We start from the raw sequence: 22591 nt of genomic DNA, 5'->3' as shown, positions 1-22591 counted from the left end.
TCTCGCTTTCTCTCACTCTCCCGATGAGAAATCTGTTGTTTTCCCCTGTGACATTTTTCAGAGGTATGCATGTGTAGTTATTGATGTTTTCTTTCCCTATATTGTTATAGTGGGGTGTTTATTTGCAATCCGGGTCGCCGCCGGTACGAAAGGAAAACGGATCTTACGCTATAATATATAAGTTTGCTCCCAAAATGATATGTTAAAAATATTTAACAGGTAAAATTAACATCATATTTAGATTCCACATATTTTTCTAATAAAATTTCATATATAATATGTCAAAATCGAAGTTACGATTTAAAAGATACGGATAATTTAGAAAATCATTTATTTGACTTAAATATATTCCAAAATAATATTTAAAAATACTTAACATGTGATAATAATCTCAGATTCATATTCTACATATTTTTCTAATCAAATTTCATATATAACATGTTCAAATCGGAGTTACGGTTTAAAAGATATGGATGATCCGCGGATGAATTACCTAAACATCAGGGGGGGTATCGAAAAATGTAAAATAACGGTTCCGGTGTGACTTAAATCCGGACTGCGGTTGATTTCAACAAAACATAGGGACTTTTATGTAAAATATGAAAAAAACGATTTATTTTAACTTAAAACAGGATTGCGGGTTGAATTCTCGAAAATAGAGGGACTTTTCTGAAAAATTCCATGACAAACGAAAGAAACCCAATTTGCATCGGGTATAAAATAAATCTAAGAGTTCATATGGTATTCAAGTGTTTACCTATCATGGTGAATAATAAGATTTTACAGTTAAATTGGTTGTGATACTCATAAGGATCCACCTTATGAAGATCTCATTGTATTCGAAAAGCTCGTAATCTTTTTCTCTACTAATAAAACCTACTTCTTCAACTCGCTCGAAAGAAATTGAATTATGTGTAATAAGTTGTTGTTATTCTACAATCCTGTATAAAAATAATTATGAAAATCTAACCATCTATCCATCAGCGGCTACTCCTTCGTTGCGAAAGTAATTATGTATCATTCGCATAGCTGTAACGGTTTCAAATAGATCATATATTAACTCCTATATCTTGGAATCCCTATTAACATTAATTCATAATTTTGCTTTCCCACTTCAAAAATATGATGAGCAAAAAGTAAAGAATTTACAATGCTTGTCACTCTTTTGTTGACACGTTGCTGCCAACAGTAGGAGCACACCCTTCACGCCAACATGACCACTTCCCTGGACATTATCATCGGGCCTCGATGAGATCAGGTTAGGGTACGCAGAACTGTGGGACAGATGGTACAACAGAGGGTAGTGCCCCCCTCCCAACTGTCGTGCGAGGGCAAAACATGGTGTGAGCAAGATGCACCTTTGTCACCCTATCTCGATTCTTCATCCCTCGCTCTATTCTGCCTATCTTACCGATGATATCAATGACATCTAGAGTTGAGGAATATCTTGATGGTTAGCAAGTACCGGCTTGCTTCAAATATCTTCTCTATTAAGAAATATTTCTTTTCAATATTTTACTCACTTTTAATTATTGTACTCCATCCGTCTTAAAATAACTGTCTCGTTGTATTAACTATAGTATTCCCTCCGTTCCTAAATATAAGTCTTTTTGGAGATTTTAATATGAACTACATACCGAGCAAAACGTGTGAAACTACATTCTAAAATATGTCTATAAGCATCCGTATGTAGTCCATATTAAAAGTTCTAAAAAGACTTATATTTAAACATGGAGGGAGTACAAAATTGTGTATAAAATTGTAATGAGAGACTTATTTTAGGACAGAGGGAATATCTGATATATAATACTAACAACAAACAACATCAAGTTCTCGCAAAAAAAAAACATCAAGTAATAATCGGTGCTCTTCCTGAAAATAGAAATCGGTGCTAGCACGTGTGCGTCCAGTAGCTTCTAGCCGGTACAAGACATTGGTGCCGCCTCGCGTGCTAGCAGAGGAGAGCACCGACCGCCCACTGCGTGCCTTGTCTCATCGCCATTCCTCTCCTTCTCTTATCCAAATCGCCATTCCTCCTCATCCTAACCCAGCTCTGATGCTCTTCCTCTTCTCCGTCCAACCCAGCCAGAATAGCGACACGTGCGCGGGGCCACGGTGGCTAGCCAGGAAGCACCCCCTAATCAGCGAGGAACCCAGAGGACGTCGTGGCTGGCGCCTTGGAGCTGCTCTGCCGTCGGCCGGATCTGGCCGTCGGCCTGATCTGGCCGTCCGCCGCAGTCGCCGGCCCCGTGCTCCGGATCAGGCCAGCAGCCTCGCCTCCGACCTGATTCGAACTGCACAGCCTTCGCCACCTGCGCCATGCCCCAGAGGTTCGGCTGATCCCGCGTCGCTCATTCTCCCTTCTTTCTCTGCTCGCGGCTCGCGTTGACTGCGAGAGGCCATAGGCCTCGTCCAGCCGCATCCTCTCACTGCCTTGCTCCTCCACCACCACTCCTCCCCTTCTTCCCCCCTTCCTGCTAGCCAGGGCACTCTCCCTCTCCCGCCTCCCTTCGCCGCAGGACTCCATGAGGAGTGCGCGGATGCGGGTGTCTTGGCCAGCAGCAACAGCTGCGGCAGTTCCGCGTCGGGAGAAGCCTCGCACTGAGCGATGTGGAGGACGATGACCTGCTGCTTCCTCAGTCGCGCGTCCTCCTCCGCGTCATGGGTGAGCCCTCCCCTTCTTCCTCCATCTCTCTTCTCTCTCATGCTTCTTTTCTCTAAGAGCTCTCTCTGTCTTCTATTTTGCTTCAGAGAGACGACCATGTGGCCGGCCGATGCCCGAGCGTCGCCGGCCAAGGACCCGCCGGCATCTAGACCCCCACCACACCATTCCCATCTCGCCTAGACCTGCACAAGTCCCATCCAGTGCTCGCGCCATTCTTCGGCCCCCGACCCACAGCTCTGCAGCCCGATCTCTGCAGCCGCCTCGCGTCCAAAGCAGAGGAGAGGAGCTCCCTGCGACGAGCCTCTCCAGCGCCCAACAAACTAGCAGGCCGTCCCAGCCTCCTTCTCGCTTCGGCATGAACTCACGGCTGTCGCGACGGCTCGCCGCATTCCTGGCCTCGGGTGGCGCGGACGCCCGCTGCGACGCATCACCCCTTCCTTGGCTCCTGCGGCATGGATGCCAATGGCAAGCGGCAGCGCTTGCCGGGCGGTGGAGAACGCAAATGGATAAGCGGTGCAGGGGTGTTTTTTGCAAAAACGAAGCGTTTTCTCGGATACCCACTTAAAATAGGACTGTGGGTTGAATTCTCAGAAACTGAGGGACTTTTCTGGAAAAGTGCCGACGACGGATGACAGAAACCTAATTTTCTTTATTATATATATATATATATATATATATATATATATATATATATATATATATATATATATATATATATATATATATATATATAGGAAGGCACATCAGGCCATGTCACGCTAGCTATGTTTTGCTTTAGGAAATTCGGACGCCATTTTTCTTTGTGCACAAAGTCCCATGTTAGTTTTTTTATGTTTCGGAATATTTAGATATTTTGACATTTAAGAACGTGTTTAAAATGTACTGATACACATCTATATATAGGAATGCATCAACCCGGGGCACACACGTACGTAGAAAGACATCAACCCAGCTGAACTTTACCCCTACTGAGGATGGGCGTGATTAGCGGACGACCTAGAGGGGCGACAGAGAGGCGATGGGCGACGGTGAGATCGGCTGAGGCCGTAGTCTATGATCGGGATACCGGCAGTGAGGGAAAGATCGTCCGCCGAGGATGTAGCCAGGGTGGAAGTGAAGATCTGGTGGGGGCAAGCGTTGCATGGACCAGAATCCGGGAGTTGATTCGGTTCTCTTCAACGAAAAGGAAGGTGTGACTGGAAAATCAGGAAGTGGCGAGCCGAGAGGATCCGAATCTGGGGATTGAGAGAATCAAGGAGAAGTTCAAGCGGTTGAGGGAGGATGTGAGGATCAGAATTCAGGAAAGGAATCAGACACCTAGGGTTCTTTCCCTAGACAAACCAGATCATGTTGACCCGCCTGATAAAGGAGGAGGCGACCGGATCCCATGTTTACGTAGATCATCTGCAACCCTGGGTGGAAGAAATCAAACGAGATCACCTCAATTGGCAGAATCAAAGGAATCGGCTTGCCGGAGGGCTATAAAGATCCATAGCGAGACGGGTTGCAGATCTCACCTCGTAGAACTCCTGTCCACTGTCAAGACACACACCAGCATGGCTAACCAGGGGAAGGGAAAGGACAAGATGTCGGCGAGCCAGGAAGAAGAGATCGCCTCGTGCGGCAAGCTGGAGCGGGTGGGCGGGCTAAGGGAGCACGGCGGTCCCTCACATGGCCGTGGCGCACCTGCCCAGACCCCAGTCTGGCAGGGAGGACCAGCCGTGCAGGGAGCAAGGTACGACGGTTCCAGTGAGGCTGTCGCTCCTGTCTTCCCTGTCAGAGTGGAGGATATGCCTCAGAATGTGGTATCTCTGAATTTGTCCAAGGAAAGGGCGGCCATGCGCTCACGCTGGCTCGCCGTTGGACTGTTCTTCTCGGTGCAGCTATTCAGCGTCAGCGGCCTCTTCCAGGAGCTGCGAAACAAGTGGTGGCTGTGGGGATGACTCAACTACTCGCCACAGAAGAACAACTGGTTCCTCCTTGAGTTCGAGCGGGAAGGCGATCGGCATTTCATCCTCAACAACGGGCCTTGGACACATCGGGGCGACCCGTTCTTAATGGTGGCGGTGGACGGAAGTGCCAGGCCGGGTGACGTGGAGGTCGCCCACATGCCGATCTGGGCTCGCATTTTTGATGCCCCCCCCCCCGATCATGTTCTTCGACCATGTGGCTCGTATGATTGGTGCTGAGCTTGGTGAAGTTCTTGAGGTTGATTCGAACAGCGAAGGGAGGATTTGTGGAGAGTCCATTAGGGTTCGGGTTAAACATGATGTTGATGAGCCGCTCCGTAGCCAGCTAGAATTTCATGATCATGCCGAGAACGTACTTCCTCAATGTAAAGTACGAGAGACTCCCCCGTTTCTGCTGTTTTTGTGGGTATCTTGGGCATGGCCAACGCGAATGTAAGCTATCCGCAGATCTCCAAAAGATGAGATTCTCGGCTGCGCTGCGTGCCTCCCCGTTCAAAAGGAGTAGTACTAGAGGTGGTTTTGTGGTGCCTGAAGGCAGTAGCGCTAGGAGGTTTCTCATCTTCGAGTCAGATACACCCGAGAAAGAGAGAAGAGATCCGGTGGGACTGCCGGCTGCGAGATACAGGGATGTACCAAGTGAGATCATCAACAACCCATTTGTACATGCAGCGATTGATGCAGTCTGCGCCATCAAGATTGGTCCGGCCAGCAAAGGTGAGGGACCTCAGAAGAATAAGGAACCGGTCACTAGCACAACTCAAGGTATGATGGAGGGTACAGGGGATGGGGTTGACAGCAACAAAGCCATATCTTTGTACAACCCTGATGATGGAGACAAGAGAACCAAGGAACAGAGCTCGGAGGTCCCTCCTGGTTTTGAGCCCATTAACATACATGGGCAGAAACCCGGGGTTGATCAGGTGCCAGGTATTGCAGGAAAGGTGATCCCAATGAGCACCAAAGCAGTGACAAAACCGGACTGCTACAAATCCAAGACAGAGGCCCAGGAGAAGTTTATCATCTCGGCACCTGAAGATGGTAGCGGGCTGGGAATGCAAGAGGAGAACGCAGGCCAAAAGAATGGTGAGCGGCCAGCAAAGAAGAGGACTCCTGCTAGAGGGGGGTCGATGCAAGCCAGCACACATGATGCAGCAATGGGGGAAGAACCAGGGGACAAGGTAACTGTTCTGGGTAAGAGAGGTGTCCGGGAGAACGTTTGAGGAAAAACAAACAGGGAAGGTGAGAAGGAAACTGGAGGAGAGCAGAAGAAGAAGGCTAGAGGGAAGGACAGTACAGCGGTGGAGACAAATGATGCGTCAGGCGGAATGGAAGCGACCGGCCATGGGGCTGCTGGCTCACTGACGGGCGCCATTGGCGGTGCCCGTCAGGGGCCATGCCGATCTTGAGTTGGAACTACCGGGGCCTAGGGCAACGCCGGACAGTTCAGGAGCTCATGTGCCTAGTGCACACTTTCAAGCCCAAGTTTGTGTTCCTTTCAGAGACGCGGCAAAGCAACTCATACGTCAATAAGTTAAGATGGAGGCTTGGCCTCAAGCATTGTATCATGCAGCCCGACATTGGCAAAGGTGCGGGTATTGCACTATTTTTTGATGAGAGTGTCGAAGTAATAAAGCTTGCCGTTGGAACGAGGTATATTGACGTGTTGGTTCGCCTAAACCCATCTAGCATGCAATGGAGGTGTACGTTTGTCTATGGTGAACCGAGAGCGAGTGATAGACATCACATGTGGGAATTGCTTAGGAGAGTGAAGAGTAACTCAAGAGCACCTTGGGTGATGGTGGGGGATTTTAACGAGGCGATGTGGCAATCTAAACATTTCTCAGCTTCGAAGAGGTCTGAACGGTTGATGGAAAACTTTTGGGAGGTATTGTCTGATTGTAACCTGTTTGACTTGGGCTACAAAGGACCTAGCTGGACCTATAATAACAAGCAGGACGGAAATAAGAATGTGCGAGCCAGGTTAGATAGAGGGGTAGCTAGCCCCGAGTGGTCGGATCTTTTCAAAAAAGCTACTGTGGAACATATATGCTCATCTAGATCGGACCACTTACCGCTGCTTGTACGGCTCGGCAAAAGAAAAGAATGGAGAACGAAGGGGGAAGGAAATCAGAAGGTGTTTAGATATGAACATATGTGGGAGCGCGCTAGCTCGTTACAGTCAATGATCAAAAACACCTGGACGAGAGGAGGCCATGCGGCAAACTTTCTCAAAGTTACAGAAAAACTAGCGAGTATGCAGAAAGAGCTAAAGAAATGGGCTGAAAGGGACTTTGGTTCGGTCCTAAAACAGACAGCTCATATTAGGAACAAGCTTAGCGTACTATGGAATTCGCCACACTCTCCGGAGCTGCAGATATCCATTAAGAAATGTTCGGCTGAGCTGGATGAGCTTCTACTCCGGTAAGAACTCATGTGGAGACAGAGATCTAGAGCCACCTACTTGAGAGAAGGAGACCGTAATACTAAGTGGTTCCAGAGACAGGCTACTTGGAGGAAGAAGAAAAATGATATCACTAAACTGAAAGATAGTTCGGGTGTGTGGAAAGAATGTGAGAAAGAGATTCAGGAGATGACAAGAGGTTTCTTCAGAGCGTTATATGACAAAGAAGAGGAGGTATCCCCACATGAGATTTTGGACCTTATTGAGAGGAAAATTACGGAGGATGTTAACACCAAACTTACTAAACCGTTTTCTGCAACGAAGGTGAGTGATGCTTTGTTTCAAATTGGCCCACTCAAAGATCCCGGTGCTGATGGTTTCCCAGCTCGTTTCTTCCAGAGAAACTGGGAGGTGATGAGGGATGACATAGTGAAAGGGCTTCTGGGTTTTTTTGACACAGGAGTTCTCCCGGATGGCCTAAATGACACTGTAATAGTCTTAATCCCGAAAAGCAAAGATCCTCAGACCCTGAAGGACTACCGCCCGATCAGCTTGTGCAACATCCTGTACAAATTAATTTCCAAATGCCTGGTTAACCGGATGCGGCCTCATCTAGATGGAATCATTTCTGAAACTCAAAGTGCATTCGTCCCGGGAAGAGTGATTACGAACAATGCATCCATCACTTTTGAATGCTTCCACAAGATCCAACACTCTAAGCAACCGCATAACACACATTGTGTATACAAGCTCGATCTAGCCAAAGCATACGACAGGGTGGACTGGGAGTTCCTAGAAGGCGTACTGCTGAAAACCGGGTTCAGTCAAAAGTGGACAGGATGGATAATGCAATGTGTTAGATCGGTCAGATATTCAGTGCAGTGCAATGGAGAGCTATCGGAACCTTTCTTTCCTTCTCGTGGCTTGCGTCAAGGATACCCTCTTAGTCCTTATCTCTTCTTGTTTATCGCGGATGGTTTGGTTAAGCTCATAAATTTGGAAATATCACAGGGTAACCTCACGCCACTCAAGATTGCAAGAAACAACCCTAGTATCTCTAATCTGCTTTTCGCGGATGACAGTTTACTCTTCTTCAAAGCGATGCCAGAGCAAGCACATACAGTGAAAAAAAAATCCTCTCTTCCTTCCAGAGAGCCACTGGACAGTTGCTTAGTGAGAGTAAGTGTTCAATCCTTTTCAGTGAGGCATGCCCTTTGAATGTAAGAGTGGACATAAAAGAAATTCTGGGGGTGGTGTCAACAGCCTTTGAAGGAAAGTATCTGGGCTTACGAACTCCGGAGGGGAGAATGAAAGACGAGTGTTTCCAACCAATCATGGATAGACTAAAGAAGAGGTGCAGTGATCATTCGGAGAAAACCATGTCATATGCGGCCAAAGAAGTACAATTGAAATCAATTGTACAAGCGTTGCCATGCTACACTATGGGAGTGTTTCTCCTCTCGTTGGGTTTTTGTGAGAAGTATGAGAAAATGATCAGGGAGTTCTGGTGGGGGGATGAAACAGGCCACCGCAAAGTCCACTGGATGTCGTGGGAGCACATGACGAGGCCTAAGAGGGAAGGTGGTATCGGATTTAGAGATATGCATCTCTTCAATATTGCCCTTCTTGCTAAACAGGGATGGAGACTGATTCAGAATCCAGAGAGTCTATGTGCCCGTGTGCTTAAGTCTAAATATTACCCAAATGGCAGCCTCTTGAACACCGTCTTCGCTTCTGATGCATCGCCGGTGTGGCGAGGTATTGAGGCGGGGCTGGAGCTGCTGAAAAAAGGAATCATATGGAGAGTGGGGAATGGAAGAGACATTCAGATCCATCGGGATCAGTGGCTCCCTAGGCAAGAGGGCTTGATGACCGCGTCTTTCATTCAAAGATCGCGTCTCCGGTGGGTGAACCAACTCATGCTTCCGGACTCGAAGGAATGGAATGTCCCACTCATTAATCAAATTTTCCACCCCTTCGATGTTGGTGCTATTTGCAAAATTTCTATCCCTAGATCGGATGCGAGTGACTGTATTGCTTGGCACCCTGAAAAGCATGGAAATTTCACAGTGATGAGTGCATATAAGCTAGCGGAATTAGGTAAATATAAAGTGGCTCTGGAGCCCTCTAGCTCGACAAACAACTCAGAGGACCGAAGCATTTGGGATTTCATCTGGAAATCTGATGTTCCTCCAAAAGTGAGAGTCTTTGGTTGGAGGGTTGCAACCAACACCTTGGCCACAAAGAGGAACAAGTTCAGACGCACGATCACTTTGGATGCGACGTGTGATATTTGCGGGTGTGGGGATGAGGATGAACATCACGCAGTGGTAGAATGTACTAAGAGTAGGGCACTCAGACACAAAATGAGGAAGGAGTGGAATATCCCATCTGAAAAGCTATTCCGGAATACTGGTGAAGATTGGTTGCAGATCTTACTGAGCTCTGTCTTGAAGGATGTCCGCGTGAAAATCTTGTTGTTGCTGTGGAGGTGCTGGCACCTTCGGGACAATTGCATTCATGGTGATGGCAAGGAATCGGTTGGAGCATCCGCTGCCTACCTGTCGAACATGTATGAGGAGTGGATTAACAGGGGTGAAGCCGGACAGGTGCCCGACGGGAAGGACATGGGGGTTCAGACAAACTCCTACCCAAGTACACATCAAAATCAAATAAGGCAATGGACTGCACCCCCGAGGGGCATTGCGAAGCTGAATACCGATGCCTCCTTCATGCCAAACTCTGGCCAATGTTGGGGTGGCGCAGTTGCTCGAGATCATAAAGGGCATGTATTCCTGTCTGTAGGAAGAGAGTTGGGCGAAGCAATTGATGCCCAGGAAGCAGAGGGGCCTGCAAGCGTTGTCGCCCCGCTATAACGGAAACATCCTGGTCGAGACTGACTGCAAATCTCTTGCTGCTGGTCTCCAAAGGGACGGCCCAATCAGGTCAGCAAGCTATGGCCTGATAATGGATATAAAATCACTACTTGAAGGTTTTGTGAGCAAACAGGTGGTTCACGTTGAGCGCCAGCGTAATTCTCTTGCACATGAGTTGGCAGCTGAAGCTAGGAGATCTGGGGATTTTTTTTCTGATAGCTAATGTCCCTACTGGGTTACGTAGTTGGATGTTCTCTGAATGTAACCCCCCACTGGAGTAAGATTTGTTTACTCTAGTCCTAAAAAAAAGACATCAACCCAGAGTTTTTTTTTGAAGAGTCCTACGCTAGCAAAGGAGGAATACATGTATGTAGTATATAGAAAGGTATCAGCCCATGTCATGCTAGCTATGGTTTGTTTTAGGAAAGTCTGACACTATTTTTTTTTGTTTGTGCACAAAGTTCCACGTTAGATATTTTTTTGATAAACTTCTTCTCATTTATTCATTCATAAGTAAAGTAGCATCGTTTATAAGTAAAGGGATAACCTCATCAGGGGCGTTATCCATCCAAACACTCGGAGAAGAAAACCTAGCTAACCTTGCTAGTTCATGAGCTACTCGATTACGTTCCCTATTACAATGATCATAAATGACATGGGAAAAATCTAATGACATGAAATAACAGTCATCTATAATGGATGACGCGACTGAAGAAGAGTAGCCTTGGCTCAACGCATTCACCACCTCCATGCTATCCGAATTCACTTCAATCTTACTGCATCCGGCGGTATTAGCAAGATTCAAACCAAACCTCACTGCAATTGCTTCTACTGTGAACGAGTCAAAGCAAAGGTACATCTTTTGATTAGCAGCCGCTATAAATTTCCCCCTATGGTCCCGGATAACTGCTCCAAATGCTGCTGCGAGTGTGTCACTATCAAATCCCGCGTCAACGTTTAATTTCATGTAACCATACTTTGGTTTCAACCAAGCATCTGAATGGATGTGAGCCTTTGGGCTATAAGAGATGGTATGACTTGCTACTAAGCCTCTCACTGACATATTGATTTGACATGCGCTTTCAGTTTCTTCGTCATGTGTCAATTTTCGCGTTTCATACCACAAATACCAAGCCGTTGTTGCCATCGTTTCTTTGAACTTCGGCAAGCCCAACACTTGGATTTGTTGTTCTAGAAGGCAAACATGCGCCAACACAAGCTCACCCGCCTTGTCAACTTTCAGTGCATGTTTGATAACAAGCTCAAGACCGAGCATCTTCCACACGTCTATTGCCAATTTGCATTCGAACAACATATGTCTTGTGTCATCAGGCTTCTAGTTACAGGCTTGGCAACTCGGATTTATTTTCAAGTGCTTATTAGCCAAGATAAATCGACAGGGAATAGCACTGTAGAGCGCGCGCCACATAAATATTTTTATCTTTGCTGGGCAGACTAAGTTCCATACCGAGTCCCATGTATAAGATGGGTTTGAAGCTCCAGCCGTTGATTCCAACTTGTGCCCAAATTGAAATTCACATTCTGTATGGGATGCAGATCACACTGTGAAAGTCCCTGACTTTGTCATGTTCCATGCCAAGAAATCTGTCATCTCATGTAATGGTAGTGGAATGGCCAAAATCCTTCGAACATCCACTTGCCAGAATGTTTGGTTAACCAGCTGCTCATTCCAACTCCCTGTCACCGGATCAATGAGGTCAGAAACTCTAGAAATAAGATTGTTGCCCCTTGGTGAAATCACATTTCTTGTTGGGCTCTGCGGTATCCAGGGATCATCCCATATGCTAATTTTCTCACCATCACCAACTCTCCAAATATACCCATGTCTGAGCGTATCAACTCCGGCCATAATACTCTGCCATGTATATGAAGCCTTCTTTTTTAAAGTTGCATTCATGAGATCTCCATCAGGAAAATATTTCGCCTTAAGGATCAACGCACACAAAGAGTCCAGGTTGTCAATAAGGCGCCATGCCTGTTTTGCCAGAAGTGCAAGATTAAAGCAGTGAATATCTCTGAAGCCCATACCCCCTTCTTTCTTGGGAATACACATCTTCCACCATGCAAACCGGTGCATCCTCTTATGAGTTGCGTCATCACCCCACCAAAAACGAGATATCGCATATGTGATTCCTTTACAAATTTTCTTAGGAATTTGAAAGATTTTTTTCTTTGTGAGGAAAGGCCCACATTAGATTTCTTCTATTCTAATTAGCTAATGTGAATGTGAACAAAACGTTTTCTCCTATAATGGCAGTGGTGGGTAATTTTTCCAACTAAAACACATCTAATGGCTGTAAAATTTTAGTCTATTAAATAAATGGTCCGATATTTTTGTTGGATTTTCTAGCACATTTCTCTTTTTTCTGGTAGCCCATCAAGCGCTTTTAACATATAATAGATTTCAACAAGTGAACCTGGAATTGTTTGTGTTTGCAACAAATACATATTTTTTCTGTTGGCTGAAATTATGCCCCTTGTGATCATGTGAGGTATTTTCTACTAGAAGTTTAGTACAACCCTATTTTGCAAAAAAAGTACAACCCTTCATTTTATTTAACTTGGCAAGAAAAGTTGTTTAATTATCTTAAAGTTGCCTCCAAGATGATTATTCAATGCGTGCTGGATGAATCTTTACCGTGAACTATCAAGCATTGTGAACTAGTTTGGCCTTGGTTCATGTTTTTTAGACGCTTGGTCAGCCTCATGCCTAATTCTATTAAATGTATTAGCTGAACTGAGCCACTTCACTGAATATATTGGCGGCCCATGAGGCTCCTAGGCATTTTTTCTGAAGATACATGTCACTTGAGGTTTGGATGGAGTACGGGCAACAATGTCTTAACTTTAGGATCACTCTCTGAGTTCCTAAAGTCACATCCTTCCATTTTTTTGCCTATGTTCATTGTCAAAATACTCATTTGGTTAGCCTGATGGATAAAACGTGGTGGGTAATACTTGTGTGGCAACAATTATTATGTTCCCATGAAATTAACCCTTTTCTTCTTTGTTGGTTATCATCTTCCATGAATATTCGTTCCATCTATCTGTTCTTCTAGCTGAGATTGATCATCTCAGATAACTGTCTTTCCTGCATCACAAGTTCTATCCTTATGATACATTGTAGAAATATTCATCGGTTTGCTTCAAATTCTATTGATCCACCCCGAAAGTTATGCTCTAAAGCTTCTTACTGAATCATTTTTATTAGAATCTACAGCAATCATGCTTCTAATTGACTGATTTTATTCATAATTTGCTCATGCCTGACATATTCTTTTTTCCTCTCATCTGATTTGAGAAAAATGATCCACCTTGTAAGACTTCCATTATGAGAACTATTGATCCAGCTTGTAAGACTGGCCCTTCTATGTTAACATATAAACCTATTAGTATCTATGGAACTACTAGGCTTGCTTTGCTTTATGAATGGACACTCTTCCTGTTGTAGTTATATTGTCATGCTCCGCGGGTTGGCGTTGGCGGCCAACAACGACGAGGCTGGCGGCTCGGGCGCGGGGGTCATCAACGTTGATCAGTGTCCTGTTTTTTCTTTGGTTTTAGTTTTTGTTATGATTAGTGTCCTGTTTTTCCTTTTATAAATTGCAATGAACGGTCGAAACTCGATGGATGTCCACGAACATGTTGGTGGTATCTGCTTGCTAATCCTCATTGGAGATGTCCTAATCTCATTGTATTTGAGTGTCATTTATTTAGCTCTTCCAAAATTTATAGTGCAACTTCTTATAAAATGCCATTTTCATGTGTTACCAAGATTAAAAAAACCAACTGGAACGGGCGGCTGCCAACATGACACCGCCCCAGCTTCCTTTGAGGAGGCGCCACAAGGTGACACCCCAACCCCTAGTATCCATTATAGGTGGTACTCAGGAGGTGAGTGAACCTTTCATGACACGTAATTGGTCATGCCAGCACAAATTATACTTATTAGCCACAAACCAAGACAGTAAGGAATATACTCTAATTTTATACTAAGCTGTTATATTTAAAAAAACTCATACAAAAGTCTTAATTAGTATGATTTTCCATTATTAATTAACATAATTAACTATATGATTATGTTAATTTTTAAATATTTCTTATGTTGTTATTTTTTATACATTTGTGGTGTACATTACTAAACTTCTCCATTATGCTAAATTTAAACTGTGTGTTGCAAAGTTCTGTTTGATTAATTTTGTACAATTGCACATACTATATAATGTATACTCCCTCTGTAAATAAATATAAGAGCGTTTGGATCACTAGAGTAGTGATCTAAAGGCTCTTATATTTCTTTACGGATGGAGTACATATATATGTATGTTTATGTGTGTGTGTGTCTCTGTGTGTGTGTGTGTGTTCACATATATTTTAGTATTAGGATTAGATATCATGGCAGAGATCTCTATGATCTAACTAATATCTCAATAATCGTTTCTAGTGTATTATTTGATAAACATGTTTATAGAAACTTCTAAATATAAATTGGAGGGTTGGCAAATGTTTTTGCATGTTGTGTTCAGAAATAAGTTTACTCGGTGTGCATCCTTTATACTTATTATTGACATCGCTTATAGTAATCAGTGGTGAACAAAAAAATACAGATGATTCTACTTCTGCATATGTACACCTTGATTTTTGGCATGCTTGTCCTGCGTTTGGTTTGATTTTGTGTATGAAAGAGATCCTCCTAGTTTGAAGAAACACTTAAATGGAACTAAACATAGAATTTTTTTAACAAAGATGTATGTACTACTTGAAGGATGTCCATTGGAGGCACGCAGTCGATGTGTTTGACCAATGGTTTATTGTAAGTTGATGCGCCATACTCATTCTGATCACCTCGAGCTTATCCTTATAGGATGATATTCATTGTTTTACCTTTGTACAATATATGTGATATTCTTTGGGTCGAACTAAATGTATATTTAGTTATTTACACGATTCTGAACATACTTTTATTTGGGTCTACCCAATTCTCGTCCCGTATAGAAAGGTTGAATATTCAAATTTTGCAAATTATGATGTTGTCCTAAATTCTTCATACTATTTTGGTATAATTTCTTATTTTAGTTTATGCTTACGAGCTTGATTTTTAGTAGGTCATTATATGGGTATGGTAATAAGAGCAACTAATGGAAAGAGCTGAGATTGCTTAGTTGCATAGCTTGGTAGTAGTATCGCCTACCTCTTTATCATCTCTTATAGACTCTTTCTTCCTATCTTGGAGCACCTCCTCACCCCATCCACTTCCTCGGACATGAATGACAACATGCATTGAACACATGCGTATTGGGGTGCAGTGATGAAGCGGTTGGAAAAGCCCTTGATGGAGTTTATAGATCAAGACTAATTAGCTTGGTTCCATGATGATCTTGATAGAGCCATGCATACATGAATTCCAACTTACTTAGTTTGAAGTGTTTTAAAGGCTATGGCTTTACTGGATTCTAAAACAGTTTCATAATACCATATTGTTTATGAAAATGACAGGGGCATGCACGCATGAATTGCAACTTACTTACGGTATATACAAACCAAATATGGGCCAATATCACTACCCAATAAGCCCAAACGCGACATTCAAACCAAGACTACATAACCAAGTACTCGACAGTGGCTGTTTACCATGATTGAAACACCGTCACATGATGCATTCATGGTTACGCTGTGGGCATTATGTTGGCTCTAAGGAAGGCCATTCACGAGCAAATCTATGAGAGTCCGTCAGCCACCCACCATTTTATATCTTGATTTATTGCGGACCTCGATCTTCTGCCACTAAAGAATGTCAAGACACCAGCAGCTCCAAGAAACCGCAATGCTAGACCCAAGGAACCACCCCAGGGTTTTGCAAAGATTCATGTTGATGGTGCTTTTTCACGCAATCATGATCAAGGCGATGCCGCAACAGTATGTAGAGATGCAGCGGGCAAATTTATGGGGAGCTCAGCATTGGTTATCAATGGAATCACGGGCACGGCGACGCTGGATGCGGAAGCATGCCGCGAGGGTTTATCTTTAGCCCAAGATGTGATGCTGCACAATTCATCTTAGCTTTGGATTCAAAATAGGTGATCAAGGACATTGAGGAAGGTAGCAGAGGATCTTATGGAGCAATCAACACTGGAATCAAACATAGAGATTTAGCTTTTAATTGCAAATTTACTTTCGAATTTAGAGAGGCAAATATGGATGCCAATAGTTTAGCCAAGTTTTCATGAGCTGCAACATTCTGAATTTTCAGGATAATAAAGATGCCACTTTTCTTCGCTCTGATTGCTTCAACGGGTGACATGAATTAGTTAGTACTTGTAGTAACCACTTACACAAGAAGACGTGTGTTCAGTAACCAGTCAATTGGACAGCTTCCTCTCTGCATGTTCTGAGGTCATACAAGATGGCATTTTTTCTAGAATCTGTATTCAGTAACCACCGGCACTAGACAAGAACTGTTGTTCAATAACCCGACAAGTAGTGGATATCATTTCTCTGAAGATCATGGACAGTTAAGAGAAGAGAAAAAAATAACTTGCATATTCAAACTTCAGACCATAAGCAAGAATTCCCTGCACCATTAGTTTAAGCCTGCAATTACATGGGAACAGAGTGAAGACAAACTAAAACAAAAAGAGGCGCCACATGGCTCAACTCCAAACACAAGATTTTTATTCTCACCAGAGAACAAAAGCAACACACATGCACGTGAGAGGCATCATTCCCGGTTTTTCAAGTACAGATCAAACATTTACTGTGACAGCTTCAGCTCATCATGGTCAAACCTAATTGATTCATCAACTAATCATTGTCACATAGATTTAACTGCCATTGACTGAGCTCGTTCTTCTCACAAGTGAGACGAAATTGCTGCGCACGCGATCTTTCATGCACGATTTGTGCACAACAGGATTTGCCGAAATTGCAGCAAGAAGAGTGGTACAATACTGGCTGAGTAGGAGCAAGGAGAGGCTCGAGTAGCTATTGTCGTGGTTCTAAGTCTGACAATAGAAAGGGTGGGTAGGTATGGAGAGGCAAGATCTTAGCTATGGCGAAGATGTACACACGAGGTTTACGAGTTCAGGCCCTTCTCAGAGGAAGTAATAGCCCTACGTCTCGGTGCCCGGAGGCGGTTGATTGGTTTATGTGTGTTGTGTTACAGGGGGTGCGAACCCTTGTCCCAGAGGAGGGTGGCTTATATAGAGTGCGCTAGGACCCCAGCTCACCTCCATCACAAGGAGCTTAATGTACATAAAGTAAGGGAGTTACTGGTGACGGCAGTCTTAGATACTCTTAATGCTCATGAAGACTAAGGAGTGAATGCCCGGCCGTTGTGCACTCTTCCAACTCCTGGTCTTCAATATGGTCGAGTCATTCCCCATACGGTCGAGTGAAAGTGGGGAATGACGGTCGAGTGATTATACCGTCGAGTGGATTATTGGTCTTCTTATCTTCTAGGGTACTAACCTTGGGTAGGACGTATAGGTCAGGCCTATGACCCTACCCCAAGTCTGTATCCTCATCAGTAGCCCCCGAATGGATTAAGGTGCGAGTGCAAAATCGGCTGAAATTGAACTTGTCCCGAGCCTTGGGATCTCGCGAGCGCTTTCTGCAAGTCTGAGCGCCCGCGTCGATGTTTGGTGTCGACTCAGTCGCCTTGATCCAATCAGTGGACAGCCAAGTGAACTGTTGATCTTATGCGCCGAGTGTCGCGTTGGAGTGCGGGATCCTAGGCGCGATTGCCTGCAGTGTATCCCGGATTCCGCGGGATATGAAATTTCAGGGAAGCGCGCCAGACGGGGAGTGCCGAAGCGGGCGGAGCGGATAAACAGTGATTCCTCGATTTCTGCGCCGCCTTTTTTGCCACGTACGCTGCGCGTGACTGTTGCGGGATTTGACAGGATCGCCTGGTCCCACATGTCAGTCACTCGGAAACAATCTCTTATAAGGTGGCCGGACCGAGGCGCCGATACTGTACGCATCTTCTCTTCCTTCTTCTTTCTCCGTTTCTCCGCCACACCTTACTCTCCCGCTCCGATGCTGCTGCCCCGTCGCCATGGTGAAGGACAAGACGACAATGCTAGAGCGTGCAAAGAAGACGGAGGAGGTGGCGAAGGGCAGGAAGCAGCAGCGCGGGTCGTCATCATGCGCGAGGCTGTCGCTAGGCTGGATCCAGAGCGATTGGATCCGGTCTTCGATTCAGCAGGCGGACCTGGACGAGCTGGCGGAGTCGGGGTTAATCGCCAAGGGAGCGGCAAGGCTGCCGGAGGGGGAGATGAGCCCTCAGCCTCAGTCGGGTGAGTGTGTTCTGCTCGCCACCCATGTCGATCGCGGCTTTTCGCTTCCCCCACACCCTTTCTTCCGGGGGTTTCTAAACTTTTTTGGTGCTCAACTCCACCACTTCTCCCCCAACACCATCACGTATTTAGCTGCTTTCGTGTCGATGTGCGAGAACTTCTTGGGGTGTCGACTGCACTGGGGCCTTTTCAAGCACATCTTCACCATTCGTTCCCAATCGGTAAAGAAGGCGAAGTCGAGTGACTCGAAAACCCATGTCATCCAGATGTGTAGGGGTTTAGGTATCCAAAAGAGGAAAGGGAGTGGTTTTCTTGCTATGACTCTTCCTGATTCCGTTAGAGGCTGGCAATCGACTTGGTTCTATTGTCAGGATGTCGCGGCTCCAGGTCAGTCGACCGGCCTTCCCCACTTCTCGTTTGACCGAGTCCAGACTCCTGCCCCGCTGAAAGTTACGACTGGCGAGACCATGGAGACGAGGATGTTGGTAGATAGGGTGGTCCAGCTTATCAATGATGGTGTCACGGGTCTGGATCTGTTGGAGGTGTTCCTCAGTCGACGCATCCAGCCTCTCCAGGCCTGCGATCATCCGATGTGGTTGTATTCCGGACAGGACGACACCGCATGGGTTAATCCAGAAGAAGTACCGTCTGCAACAGTAGCTTTGTGGCTGAGGAGCATCACAGGCAATCAGGATAATCCCAGAGGATCTAGGCGAGTCGTCCCCTTTAGCAGAAACAACCCACCCGACAAGGTATGCTTTTCGCTCCGATTATTTCCCATTCATGCTCCGACTGTACTTGAGATTGACCGACTCATGTTCAACCAATTTGTTCTGCAGGTGTCCACTGAGATGCATTCGATGCCCAATGGCGAGCAGGCTTCGGAGCAGACCCTGGAGGGGGAGGACAACGCGGAAGATAGTGACGAGTGGGATTCTCAGGAAGACGACGAGGAGGAGGAGGAGAGCGAGGAGTCAGACGAGGAGGAGGAAGTCGACTCACCGCCGCGCTCCGAACATCGATCCAAACAGCAGCACGACCCGGACGGCGGGCGCGGGAAAGGTGTGGGTCCGAGTGCCAATACCCAGAAGCACACTCGGACGTCGACTCCAGAGCCGACGGAGAAGGTGGCCAAGCAGCCTAAAGTTTCTCCCTCCAAGGCTCGGAAGACACTGCCGCGCATCAAGATGGATGTCCCCGTTGCCTCAGGGTGGGTATCTTGTTTGTGTTTCCGTAAGTCGACTGAAAAATTTCTTGATCTGACCGACCAATCCTTGTGTCTTTCCAGCCCTACCTCTGCTGCCACTGACATGGACGTCGACAAGGCACCAGGAGACGAAGAGGCCACCTCCCAAGCTGGTAAGTTTGTCCGACCAAGTTCTGTTTAGTCGAGTAGATGGCCAATTGACTCAAAACTTGACATTTCCCTTCTTATGTAGCTCCACAAGATATCATTGTGCTTCCTGATGATGAAGAAGAAGAAGTGCCTCTACAGGAGAGGAAGAAGAAGAGTGGAAGCTCAAGCAGGAAGAAGCTTGAACTCCAGGTGCCTCAGTCGACACCGGCGCCTGAAGCAATAGTCCGGACCAACGTCACATTCGCTAACCCGCTGACGACTGATCATCCGTCGGGGTCGACGGTGCAGACACCTGCTGCACCAGTGCAACTCCACTCATCTGACTCGGCAGCTACTTCGGCCCCTCTGGAGCCATCTCTCTTTTCTACATATCAAACTCCAGACGACTCGCCGAGTGCTGCTAGGGAAGCTCTTCGCCAGGCAAACCTTGTCATGGAGCAGGTGAAAGTGATGCATGAAGCCAGTCAGATAGCTTACAACGCCAGCACTGCTCTTCAAACCAATGTTCAGGTCAGCAAAACTCCGACTGAAATGACTGGATTTCACTTTTATATCTGATCACCCACTGGGTGTTCCTTCTTCTTGTAGACGTTGTTGGGCCTGCAAGTGCACAGGTTTGTAGGACAGTAGCAAATTTCCCTCAAGTGGATGACCTAAGGTTTATCGATCCGTAGGAGGCATACGATGAAGATGGTCTCTCTCAAACAACCCTGCAACCAAATAGCAAAGAGTCTCTTGTGTCCCCAACACACCCAATACAATGGTAAATTGTATAGGTGCACTAGTTCGGCGAAGAGATGGTGATACAAGTGCAAAATAGATGGTAGATAAAGGTTTTTGTAATCTGAAATAATAAAAACAGCAAGGTAACTAATGATAAAAGTGAGCATAAACGGTATTGCAATGATAGGAAACAAGGCCTAGGGTTCATACTTTCACTAGTGCAAGTTCTCTCAACAATAATAACATAGATAGATCACATAATAAGCCCTCAACATGCAACAAAGAGTCACTCCGAAGCCACTAATAGCGGAGAACAAACGTAGAGATTATGGTAGGGTACGAAACCACCTCAAAGTTATTCTTTCGGATCAATCTATAAAAGAGTTCATACTAGAATGACACCATAAGACACAAATCAACCAAAACCCTAATGTCATCTAGATACTCCATTGTCACCTCAAGTATCGGTGGGCATGATTATACGATATGCATCACACAATCTCAGATTCATCCAACCAACACAAAGTACTTCAAAGAGTGCCCCAAAGTTTCTATCAGAGAGTCAAGAACGTGTGCCAACCCCTATGCATAGGTTCCCAATGTCACGAAACCCGCAAGTTGATCACCAAAACATACATCAAGTGGCACATGATATCCCATCATCACCACAGATAATCACGGCAAGACATACATCAAGTGTTCTCATAAAAGACTCAATCCGATAGGATAACTTCAAAGGGGAAACTCAATTCATCGCAAGAGAGTAGAGTGGGAGAAACATCATAAGATCCAACTACAATAGCAAAGCTCGGGATACATCAAGATCGTCTCAGAGGGAACACGAGAGAGAACACGAGAGAGAGAGAGAGAGAGATCAAACACATAGCTACTGGTACATACCCTCAGCCCTGAGGGTGAACTACTCCCTCATCGTCATGGATAGCGCCGGGATGATGAAGATGGCCACCGGCGATGGGATCCCCCTCCGGCAGGGCGCCGGAACGAGCTCCTGAGAGGTTTTTGGTGGCTACAGAGGCTTGCAGCGGCGGAACTCTCGATCTATCTTCTGTTCTAGAAGCTTTACGATACGTAGGTATATATGGGTGCAAGGGGTACGTCGGTGGAGCTATAGGGGGCCCACGAGGCAGGGGGCGCGCCCAGGGGGTGGGCGCGCCCCCCACCCTTATGGGCAGCCCGTATCTCCCCTGACGTGCACTCCAAGTTCCATGGGTTGCTTTCCTTCCAAAAATAACTTCTTTAGTTGATTTTGTTCCGTTTTGACTCCGTCTGATATTCCTTTTCCTCAAAACACTAAAATAGGCTTAAAACAGCAAATCTGGGCTGGGCCTCCGGTTAATAGGTTAGTCCCAAAAATAATATAAAAGTGGATAATAAAGCCCAATATGGCCTAAAACAGTAGATAAAGTAGCATGGAGCAATCAAAAATTATAGATACGTTGGAGACGTATCAAGCATCCCCAAGCTTAATTCCTGCTCGTCCTCGAGTTGGTAAATGATAAAAAAAGAATTTTTGATGTGGAGTGATACTTTGGCATAATTTCAATGTAATTCTTCTTAATTGTGATATGAATATTCAGATCGGAAAGATTCAAGACAAAAGTTCATATTGACATAAAAAGTAATAATACTCCAAGCATACTAATCAAAGCAATCATGTCTTCTCAAAATAACATGGCAAAAGAAAGTTCATCCCTACAAAATCATATGGTTAGGCTATGCTTCATTTTCATCACACAAATATGTTCCCAACTTCTATACCCCCGATGACAAGCCAAGCAATTGTTTCATACTTCAATAATCTCAAACTTTTTCAACCTTCACGCAATACATGAGCGTGAGCCATGGATATAGCACTGTGGGTGGAATAGAATATGATGATGGGGATTATGTGGAGGAGACAAAAAAGGAGAAAGTCTCACATTGACGAGGATAATCAATGGACTATGGAGATGCCCATCAATTGATGTCAACATGAGGAGTAGGGATTGCCATGCAATGGATGCACTAGAGCTATAAATGCTCAACAAAAGAAAACTAGTGGGTGTGCATCCAACTCGCTTGCTCATCAAGACCTAGGGCATTTGAGGAAGCCCATCGTAGGAATATACAAGGCAAGTTCTATAATGAAAAATTCCCACTTAGTATAAAAAGACAACTTATGAGACTCACTACATGAAGAACAAGGTGCTACTTTGAAGCACAAGATATGAGACTCACTACATGAAGAACAAGGTGCTACTTTGAAGCACAAGTGTGGAAA

At 45.4% G+C, this 22591-nt stretch overlaps 1 long non-coding RNA gene across 1 annotated transcript; it reads left to right on the top strand.

Moving 5' to 3' along the window:
- Positions 1–1919: 1919 nt before the first annotated feature.
- LOC119324603 lies at positions 1920–3321 on the top strand. The gene is made up of 2 exons (XR_005157046.1): positions 1920–2665; positions 2752–3321. It is a non-coding gene; the product is annotated as an uncharacterized LOC119324603 (long non-coding RNA).
- Positions 3322–22591: the final 19270 nt, after the last annotated feature.

The sequence above is a fragment of the Triticum dicoccoides genome, chromosome 6B (genome assembly GCF_002162155.2).
Source record: "Triticum dicoccoides isolate Atlit2015 ecotype Zavitan chromosome 6B, WEW_v2.0, whole genome shotgun sequence".
Taxonomy (NCBI): Eukaryota; Viridiplantae; Streptophyta; class Magnoliopsida; order Poales; family Poaceae; genus Triticum; species Triticum dicoccoides.
The sequence above is the reverse complement of the archived record's forward strand: the minus strand, read 5'-3'. Positions and strand labels throughout refer to the sequence as shown.